An 11,496-nucleotide genomic window follows, 5' to 3' on the forward strand; every position below is an offset into this window, starting at 1 on the left:
CGGCGAGAAATGTCATAAGGTAATCGGATATTTCCATTGGCGGCGGCTCTTTCTCCCTCTTCGGCTAGGGAGTTTGTCCAGGCTCTCTTGTCTCGTCGACAAGCTCATTTAACTGCCTTTTACAGCTCCGCATATCGTAAGCGGGCGGCTGCTTTGGCTGACCCGGTACATGCCTGCTCAATTCTGACTTTCGCCTTTCTCCGATCATCGACCATCCTCCAAGTTTCATCCGACATCTATTCACTTCTTCTTCCACAAACTTTACCGAGAGTACCATGGCTCGTCGTGATAAAGGCATTCTTGATTCCACATCACTGTTCTTCGACTGTTCCGTCTGTAGGAAATTCCGAGGCTTGGGATTCTAGCTGTTCAACGTATGCCCTTTTCACCTTTGGATTCTCCAACCGGTGGACGTCGTATCGACACCCGACTTTCTCCTCGCGCCGTTGGACACGCGCAACTCACAGTCGTATCTCGCCAAGGACGAGGTGATGGTCAGATGCAATGTCTGCGCTTCGTTTGTTGCGGACATCAAGAAGCCTCCTTCTCCATTTTCGGCTAATGCAGATGCAGTCAATTCGATTTTCTGTTCGGCCATCTCGGTATACCCAAGTGACCTTATGTGCTGGTCGATGGGGGAAGAGCGATCCTCCGATCACCATGTTGTTGTTGCCACAAAATTCTACAAACAGCTCTCTGTTTTCCGGCCATGGCGCCCCATGATGCGCTAAAGGTCTTGATTGTCGAAGCCAATCTTTGCGTTGAAGTCGCCCAAATGGATTTGAATGTCACCCTTCGGAATTCTCTCTACCACGCTGTTCAGTTGACTGTAAAACTGTTCTTTCTCCTGCAAAGCGGCAACGTCATTGCATTGCATTTATTATGCTCTAATTTTAGCATTAACAGCTTATTTCGGTTACTGTTTGCTTTTAATTCAGGCATCAAAGTCTTTTTGGGACAGTATTTTTTAAATTCGAAAAAAGGTGCAATTTGACACACCCTATTGATTAGATATGTTGAGTTATCAACCATTTTATCAATCGGTTGTATGCGCATATTACCCGCTATGCGCATTTAGACACACTTCCCCCTATCGAAAATGAGTTCAGTTTATAAAGCATAAAGTATCGTAAATGAATGATAGTTACTCAATACTAGGATTTGCGATGGTGATAAAACATGTCTAAATAGGCGAGTAGAATACAGACCCTCAGAGCCAAAGGGGTATAACTTATACTCCTTTGGCTCTGAGGGTCTCTATTCTAATCCGTATAAGTACAAAAATGATCGATTTTGAGTTCATAGTGCTTTCTATTAAATTAGGGTTTTTTAGATTTTTGAAAAATTTTCACACACTTCAACGTTTAAAACCATAATTTAAATTTTCAAAAAAAAATATAGAAAATGGCAAAACAAAACAAAATAACTTGAAAGCGCGTTTGTCGAAATAAACTCGTATGCACCCTTTGGCTCCAAGGGTCTGATTCCATAAGTGAAACGTGCTACCAAAACTGTTTCATTTGGTTATTAGCATCTTTTATTATTCCATCATAATTTGTAACAGCTGAACGACCTCGATCCCCCAAGGTATCCCAGCAAACATTTTTGTAGGTATATTTCTCAACAACTTTGTTATACGTTTCATATACATTATAGAATGATCGTATGAAACACGAAAAAACAGCATTTACCTACCAAAGTGGAGGCAATATACATACAAATTTTCAACTTCTGGCTTAAGCGATAAGAGTAGGGGAAAGGTTTCCTAAATGGGCCTGTTGGGTTAATTGACCCTACGGCTGTTTGATGAAATGGCTGACTAGACAGCTTATCTGACCAATGCATTTTGAGGGTGATACGCTTAGAACATAAGGCAAGAAAGAACTTTATGAATTTACAAACTCCAAAAAATTAAAAAAAACACACAAGGTTTTGATACATTTTGATGTAATATTTCGACTTTTTAAAAGTTATACGTAAAGAAGCTTAACACAAAAACTAGGATGATTTTTGTTTCTTACTCAAATGAACTTTAGAAATTAAACATATTTCAGCTTTTTTGTAGGTTTAATAATGATTATATAGTGGAATAATAGAGTGTTTTTGTATGCCCCCACCATGTTTGTAAAATGCCTCCATCCTAAAATAACAGGTAAAATAGAATAAATAAATGATTTTTATCATTGAACCTTCAAATCTAAGCTCTAAATAACATCATAAGAGAGAATTGAAGATCTAAAAACAGATTTCATAAAGTTTTTCTCATGGATGAACTGCCTCCATAGTAGGGCAAACCTAACTTTTGTTTTGTTCCATAAAATTATTATATACATAGATTTTTATAAAACTTCAGCTTTGTCGTACAGAAATTATTACTTTCTAGCAGTTTCAATGAAATTATACGCAAATATTGCCCAAAAAACAGAAATTTTGTTCAAAACATAGATAGGCGCATTTAGCCCGCACAGTTTGAGGTTCGGCATTTTAGACAACACTTATAATAAAATCATTTTCTTGGAAACAGAAGAAAATTTTAACATAAAAATTACTCCAATGTATAGAAAACAGATGCCTGCACACGTGTATATAGTTTTTGTACACATATTCGATGTGATATTTGATTAAATCAGTGTTCTGCTTAATAGGCGCATATAGCCCGCTCCTCCCCTATACGATTTCGACACCATATTCATACAAACTAAAAAAATGCAAGAGAGTAAAAGTTTTTTTTCTCTCAACGCATGCGAACTGTTGCCAGCGACAATATTTGCTGCCTCTGTCATTGGGTAATTCTTGCAAATACACCATCTGATTTTTAGCAATCTGGTTGCACTGCTGGTCGCAAAGAGAACAACAAAGCTGTTCTCTCTTTTGACCCACGCGGGAGAAAAAAAGGAACGAAATCGTCTTCAAATTCTGCAAACATGGCGGACTTTTTATCATATCCGATTTAAACCATTTAATACGACTTCGAGTAACGATTTTTACGACATTTTACTTGCGTTAGTTGGAATTAGGATTCGCAGTAACGTTTTTAATGACTTGAGTTATCTTTTGTAATGCGATTTCATGTTTGCTGGGATCTGCCATAGTATAGTTAGATGACCCGGTTGCTAAAGTAAGCATAGAAGAAGCTCCAAATTTAACGTAATTAGTTTATGATAATAACCCACATTTTCATATTAGCATTCTCTGATGCCATGAATGATATGAAATAATTTCACATCCTTCAACACCCCCTTGAAGGGTGCGCTATGGAAGAATGAAAACGAGAAAAATCCATCATTCATCAGAGAGCACCTACACGAGACAAACGAGCTTTGAAGCCTTGTAGCCTCCATCATCGTTGTGTTCTCGTTCATCACGAGTCGGTAGCTAGGTTAATTAAGTGGCAAACATTAAAGCCGCGTTGTTCCCTTATTTATCTTTCATTTTGCTCTTGTGTTTCCGGTTCTACCGGAAGCAACATTGCTTGAGTAGGGTACCCTGCGTAATTATAATAGAAATGGTGGCGCCAACGAATGGTAACTAACTGAGTAATTAGCCGCAACACTTTTCGGTTTGGAACAATTGAACTGTTGTAACTTCCTTTAGAATCAAAAGAACCAAAAGATTTTGGTATAAACTATTCATAGAAAAGTTTCATCATTTTAGGAAAAATCATACTACTCTCAAGATAATGGGATATGATCAAATTCGGGACCTACCCGGTTATTGAAAATACGCAATTCCGATGCCAAAGATACGAACATACAAACATGTTACAAATTTCTTAGCCAGGTCAAGTGTGGCTTAATGCGCTTAACTTTGTGAAACTTCAAGCCACAAGTAAACTAACAGCGTTATCCATAGCTAAAGGACCTAAGCCAAAAAGTTCCGATGGATATGACTTTTCCTTCATTTGAGCAGACGACGGTGATTAATCAGCCAAAGTTTGACAAACTGTCATCTGCTGCCGGTAATTGGACACCATCCTAGGCAAACACTTTAGTTGCCACTTTCTGCCAAAGACGAACGAATGGCGACGAGCCCTCGGTAAACAAACGAGCCAGCCAATCTTGTACTGGGAAGGAAGGAGACAAGTTTGCTAATTTATGTTTCCATCTTTTCTTGCGCTCTGTTGTGGCATTCTACTGGAGGAGAAAAATGTGGAAAACCTTTGCGGAAAACTTTATCCTTCATCCTAGACTACGGTTGTTTCGCTAGTGGGTATTAGCTTGCATCGTTGACCTCAAACAATTACGTTGAGGTGAAATGGCGCCACATGAAACTATTTAGAGAATCTTTTATCAGAGGAGATATTCTGTGCTATTTTCATGTAACTTCAAAGTTAAATATTGGGTTTGACGGTCGTAATATTTAATTTTTAAAACAAAATGAAAATATCGTACAACGGCCGCGGCAATAACTGCTCGCAAGCAAGTTATTGCAATTTGAAAAATGTGTAATTTTAACTTATTTTATGCGATTTTAACAATAAAAATCTGCGATCGAAAAAGTTTTCCTCTAGAATATCTCATTTGAGTCTTTTCCAATCGAATACTGTGGAAATTTGAGGTATAGTATACACACAAAACTTTCGAGACTCCACTTAGCAAAATTTTGTTGTTACTTTCGATTAGCAAAAAGGATTATTTTACTAATGTGATAGCAAAAAGCAAATTTTGCTTCTTTTTAGTAATTAAAAAGGCAATTTTACTTGATATTAGTTAAACGAAGGTTTTCTAGCCGCTTTGTTTATAGACAGCAGCCGCCGCCAGTGGGGGGAAAAATAATAAACTGACGCGATAAGGTGCGGTTCTGAAAGCGCGATACTAGTGGTCCTAGCGGTGGCAAAATGATAGCCAGATCAATTCCGGATGCGTACAGGTAAGGGCCGATCAAGTAGTGTACAGGCTTTCCGATATTCGAATTGTAAAATTGTTTGTTTTTTTTTTCAACCAGGTTTTAATTTCCGACAAGATTGACGGGTTTTTTACAACAGTTCGGAAGTGGACAACTGGAGTTTCAACGCACTGCACCAGGCACAATCATCGATGCATGAATGACGATCGGTCGCTTGGGGTTTCATTAGCCGGAAGGTGCGTTTCCAGGATCCAAACATTTTATGAAAAGTGTTAGTGAAAGGTGTTTTGAAAAATATAAATAAATTCAAAGTGATGTTATCCGAGCAATCTTTTAAATAATCGAATATTCCCTCGAAATTTGCAGATAAAAACATAAAAAATTGAAATTTCAGATTCTGCAGGATTTTTTTCACTGGGTTTTGCTAAAATTTTAGTAAAACATGCCGGCGGCTTATTTTTCTCTAATTTGCTAAAATTTGAGCAGAAAAAAATTGCTAAATTGATTGCTAAATTTCTAGCTGGTCAAATTTGAGCAAAATTTTGCTAAATTTTGGCTTCGAAAGTTTTGTGTGTAGCTAAAAACGAAAATAGGTGAAAATAACCATTTTTTTGCAAAGTTTTCTTAAATTATTATTTTTGCAAGGTAAATTCAGAGCTTAACAATGTTCTACCAAGTTGATGTTAAAGGTATAATAAACAACTTTGTAGAAGAAACCATGCCTGTATCTTGCACCTGTAAAAAGTAAAATTTTGGCGCCACCTTGCGGAGAAAAATAGAACTAATTTAAATCCATCAAAAGATAGCGGAAATATATTCGAGTAACGTTGTCGAAGACACCGATGAGCTACAACGAAGCCTCTGGCCTGCAGTCAATTTTGACCGCAAAAGTGTGGTTCCCACTGTGGGCCGTTAAGGAAACACGCGGCAAAATAATTTTTTTTTCTGAGAATGGCTAAAAATTCAGTAAGCCGAAACGTAAAAAACAGCAGTTGTATTTATTGTCGTAAATCACTGAAAAAATATCAATTAAAGAAAACCACAAGAAATTGCGGTGATCAAAACCAAACAAACAAAAAAAAGAATAATGAAACATGAAAACTAACGCACAATGGGGACAAACTGTATCAACCGCGAAGAAATTCAATATCTTTCCTCCTACATGAACCAAATTTATGAAAATATACTTACCTTTAGTAAAAAAGTCTAGAGAATCGATTTGATAAAGTTTCAGGCGCAACAGGAGCATACAAACAAAGATCTCCCAAGCAACCAAAAGTCACATATTTACTTGAATGTAGGCATTAAAAGTTACATATTGGTTGCATCTCTTATGACTCATCCCTCCCATTTTCCTTAAGATTGTGTATACTTACAGACTTTCACAACTTTACAATTTGCGTTTTCCTTCCTCGGATTCTGCAGCAGATCCACTGGATATTCGCCACTGGTGCAGCGATCGAATTCGGCCAGGTTTGCTGGCGTTACCACGGATATTCGCAACTGGTGCGGCGATCGGAATCCACAGGTATTTCTGAGCCACTTTTAAAGCGATCTGACGCCCTACTGTTCGGCGGAGGTTCCTTCGGATATTCGTCCCTGATGTGGCGACGGAATTCAGTCCAGATTGGCGACTGTTCTATCGCCCCTGATGCGGCGACGGTTCCACCGGATATTCTTCGCCACTGATGCGGCAACGGAACTCGGTCTGAATTGGCGGCTGTTCCACCGGATGTTCTTTCGCCACTGATTTGACGATAGCTAGCAAACGGATTCGGCACCGGTTCGCTGGATTTTTCTTCGCCCCTGTGCGGCGATCAAACGCCCTAGGATTCGGCAGAGGTTCCACCGGATGTCTGCCCCTGCTGTGGCGATGAATTTCGGTCCGGTTCGGCAGTTCTTTCGCCACGCGTGCGGCGATCAGATGCGACGATTCGCGACGTTTCCTTCGAATATTCTCTCGTCACTGGTACGGCGATTGAAAGCGGACGGATTCGGAACCAGTTAGCCGGCTTTTCTTCGCCCATGGTGCGGCGATCTGAGGCCCTGTGATTCGGCGGAGATTCCACTGGATGTTACACCACTGGTGCAGCGATTTGATACGACCGAATTCGCCGGCGGTACCACGGTTGTTCGCCACTGGTGCGGCGATCGTATGCCGTCGATTTCGGCACCGGTTTGCCGGAATTCTCGTCCCTCGTTCAGCGAGCGGAAGTCTCAGATTCGGCGGTTGTCCCTCCTGGATATTCGCCACTGGTGAGGCTATCGAAAACGGACGGATTCAGTTTACAGAACTACTGGATATTCGCCACGGATGCGGCGGTCGAATTCGGTCCGATTCGGCGGGATTTTTGCCACTCATTCGGCGATCTACTGCGCTCGGATTCGGCGCCTGAATAACCGAGATTTCGCCACTAGTGCGGCTATTGGATGCGCTTGGATTCGGCTGATGTTTTCCGGGATTTGTTGCCATTGCCACTGAAGTAGCAAGCCGTGCGCGGCCGGAGTAGGTGATTGCTCCACCGGAATCACGCCACTGGAGAAGCGAAACGGAAGCGACCAAATTCTCGTCGCCTCTGATGAAGCCACCTGCGCTCAACCACTGAACACGGCCCTCGTAGCTGTGCAGCCTGTTCCGGTGAGGATGTTATGCAGCTGGGCTCGCCAGATGGTTGGTGATTGATGGATGGAAGGTGTGGTGGCAACGTGGCAAAGGCTTTTCCAAAGAAATTTGCAAGAGTATTGCCCAATAGAGTTGGCCAAAAGAATATGATGTTGCCAAAAAGGGATCGGATTTCCGTGTCCGTCGGGTTCGTGTCTGTGGCCTGGACGAGCTCTAGTAAAGGATCTAGTATTCGGACACTGTGTGGTCGTTTGGTCTTTCAGCTGACCCGTCTCGTTGTCCTAAGATACTGGCCTAGCCGCTCTTGCGATGGCCGGATTTTCCAGTCGGGATTCCTCTAGTCCCGATGGAGCACGGAGTTCCCCTTTTTGGGACTTTGAAGACAGGCCCACACTCTTAATTGGCCACATTTCAAATCCCGAGTCTCTTCGCGCCTCGTCCACCGCCTTTTTCACCGGAACTTTGAATGACGTCTTGTCTAAACTTTTCCGTTGAGACTGCTGCCAACTTTTCCGGACCAAAGTCACAAAAATGCCCAGTCGGGAATTCCTCCCGAAGATGGGTCCGATTACGGACGATTTCGACTCGTCGAGCAGATACTTTCGATGATTGTTTTTCCAGTCAGGGATTTTCCCTGTTTGTCCGATGCACGCTAATGAAATGTTGGGGAAGAATGGGTTCTTATCGATAAAATGTTGTCAGATCGCTAGTATCGTATATAATAAACAGATTTGTTGTTACACAAAGTTCAAATGCAACAGAGTGGGGGGGGGGGGGGGGGGGGTGTGATGTGAAGCGCAATAGATACAAGAGGAAAAGGGAGAGCGTGGAGTTCCCTGCCAAACGCTTTTTAGGATTCTATAGAATTCGGGTTTGTAGTAATAATGTTCAATTTGAGAATTAAAAAAATACAAAAAATGGATTGATCTAACCCAAAATTTTCACAGTTAGCCGCTTATTCCACTGTGTATCGAAAAAGCTAATAATAAAAAATAAAAATGGCGTTAGTTTTCGGTGGGTCTCGACACACAGGTAATCCATTCTTTACCACCATTCACCTTTTCCAGATCTTCTCAGTCAATGTTTCACAATTTTCACTGACCGTCAACCAAATTTTTTGTTTCTTCAAACTGAGATTTAGCTATTTTTTCCCTCTGGTTTGTATATTTTTTCTTTCATAAAGATATTGAAAGGGACTTTTTAAGATCAAACTCGTTTTTTAACCTTCAAAAATCAAATCTCAAAAATACTAGAAGAGGTGGAGATATTTCTCAGCGTTACGTATTTTTTTATAGGGGGTACGTCACAGCGTTACGGAAGGAGGGGGTTAAAAAAGTTCATTTTTGCGTTACGAAATTAATGGATGCCACCGTACGCAAAAATTGTGGTGAAGGGATAAAAAGTAATACATTTGGTTTCCTTGCTAAAGGTGAAAAAAGTGGAGGAGGTAGTAATTTGGCTACGACCGCTAAACGTAGAGTTACGCAATTGTTTTTTTGTCAATGTATAGTAGACTAGTTCACTTTTCGGTTTTTTTCGCAGATCAAAGCCGGACTCATATGGGTTATTCCTCATGCATTTTCAAGTATTTCTGCCAATTTTGAGATCATTTGAACTAAACTCTGTTCTGCGCAATGAGTTTTTGTGAAAAAAGACCATTTTTCTTGAAAATATTCTCATGAGAGTTCTAGCAAGCCACTGTTAATATTAAACGATAATTTTATGATGCATGGTGGTTGATATTATAACCATTTTTATGAATCTGTTCTAGATAATCGTTCAAAACAAACCGAAAAAATTTAAAAAATCATAAACTACCAACTTGTACAGAAATTTTACTCACAAGTTGAGAGTTAAAAATCTGTAGTAAATCAGAAAAAAATATGTTCCACAAAAACTTTTTTTATTAAGAAAGCCCTGTTTATTACCATTCATTTGATGCTAAAAATGTAATTATCGCAAGAATAGGAGCAAAGTTATTCAAATATTCATGCATCAGTTTTTAAATCATAGTTGTGTTCCTATTCAAGTTTTAGCTTCATGCAACATGAAAAACGTGGCATGAAGAGGACTTGCTTACAACTTGATCAAAGCGCGCGCTTTTTTTAACTCCTGGCCCCGTCATGGGGTACTTGATTGAATAAAATATCCTTTCTTGTGCACAAGTTGGTGAGGAGCAAACTTGAATGAAAAATATTTTATCCAATCAAATTTGTTGCAAACATCTTTAAATAACTTGACCGCTATACAACCAATTTGTATATTTTTTGCATCAATAGAAAGGTAATAAAAAGGGCTAGCTTTACAAAAAGAGATTTTGTGAAACAAATTCTTTTCTGATTTACTACAGATTTTTAACTCTCAACTTGTAAGTAAAATTTCTGTACAAGTTGGTAGTTTATGATTTTTTAAATTTTTTCGGTTTGTTTTGAACGATTATCTAGAACAGATTCATAAAAATGGTTATAATATCAACCACCATGCATCATAAAATTATCGTTTAATATTAACAGTGGCTTGCTAGAACTCTCATAAGAATATTTTCTAGAAAAATGGTCTTTTTTCACAAAAACTCATTGCGCAGAACAGAGTTTAGTTCAAAAGATCTCAAATTTGGCAGAAATACTTGAAAATGCATGAGGAACAACCCATATGAGTCCGGCTTTGATCTGCGAAAAAAACCGAAAAGTGAACTAGTCTAATGTATAGAATAACAGAACTTATGGTGCATTTTTGAAAAAAACCAACACATGAGTGTCAAAACGGCAATATAACGTGACAAATTTCAACCATTTAACAGAATTTAACCATGTGGCATAAACCTTTCACCAGTAATTATCTGAGCAAGCAGTACATGTGACATAATCGGATCATGCAACATAATCAGAACATGTAACATAATTCGACCAAGTGACCTATGTAATTCAACAATGCAACATAGTCGACCATGTGACACAATCTGATTATGCAATATAATCAAACATGTGACAATATTCGATCATGCAGTTAAATAGAAGATGTGACATAATCTGATCATGCAACATTTTCGATAATGCAACATATTCTGACCATGTGACAAAATCCGACCATGCTATATAACTCGATCATGCAACATAATCCGACCATGTGACAAAATCATACATAGACATAATCGAATCATGCAACATAATCGGACCATGTGAGATAATCCGATCCTGTGACATAATCGACCATGCAACAAAAATGTGACATAATCCGACCATGTGACATAATCGGACCATGTGACATAATCGGACCATGCAACATGAATTGACCTTGTGACATAATCAGACCATGCAACATTATCGACCATGTGACATTATTCGATCATACAACATAATCGACCATGTGACATAATCGGATCATGCATCATAATCAGACCATGTGCCAATCCGATTATGTAACAAAATCGGACCATGCACCATTAATTGACCATGTGACATAATCAGACCATGCAACATAATTGACCTTGCAACATACATTGACCATGTGACATAATCCGACCATGCAATATAACCCAACCATGCAACATAAATCGACCATGCAACATAAATCGACCATGTGACATAATCCAACCAAGCAAAATTATCGACCACGTGACAAAATCCAACCATGCAACATAATCGGATCATGCAACATAATCGGACCATGTGACATAATCCGACTATGCAACATAATCCGACCATGTGACAAAATCCAACCATGCAACATAACCGGACCATGTGACATAATCGCCCATGCAACATAAATGGACCATGTGATATAATCCGACCATGCAACATAATCCAACCATGTGACGAAATCCAACCATGTAACATAATCGGATCATGCAACATAATCGAACCATGTGACATAATCGCCCATGCAACATAAATGGACCATGTGACGAAATCCAACCATGCAACATAATCGGACCATGTGTCATAATCGACCATGCAACATAATCGGATCATGTGACATAATCCGATCATGCAACATAATTGATCGATTCTACGGCTGTCCATCTAAAT

This window comes from Uranotaenia lowii, chromosome 3 (assembly GCF_029784155.1).
Source record: "Uranotaenia lowii strain MFRU-FL chromosome 3, ASM2978415v1, whole genome shotgun sequence".
Lineage (NCBI taxonomy): Eukaryota > Metazoa > Arthropoda > Insecta > Diptera > Culicidae > Uranotaenia > Uranotaenia lowii.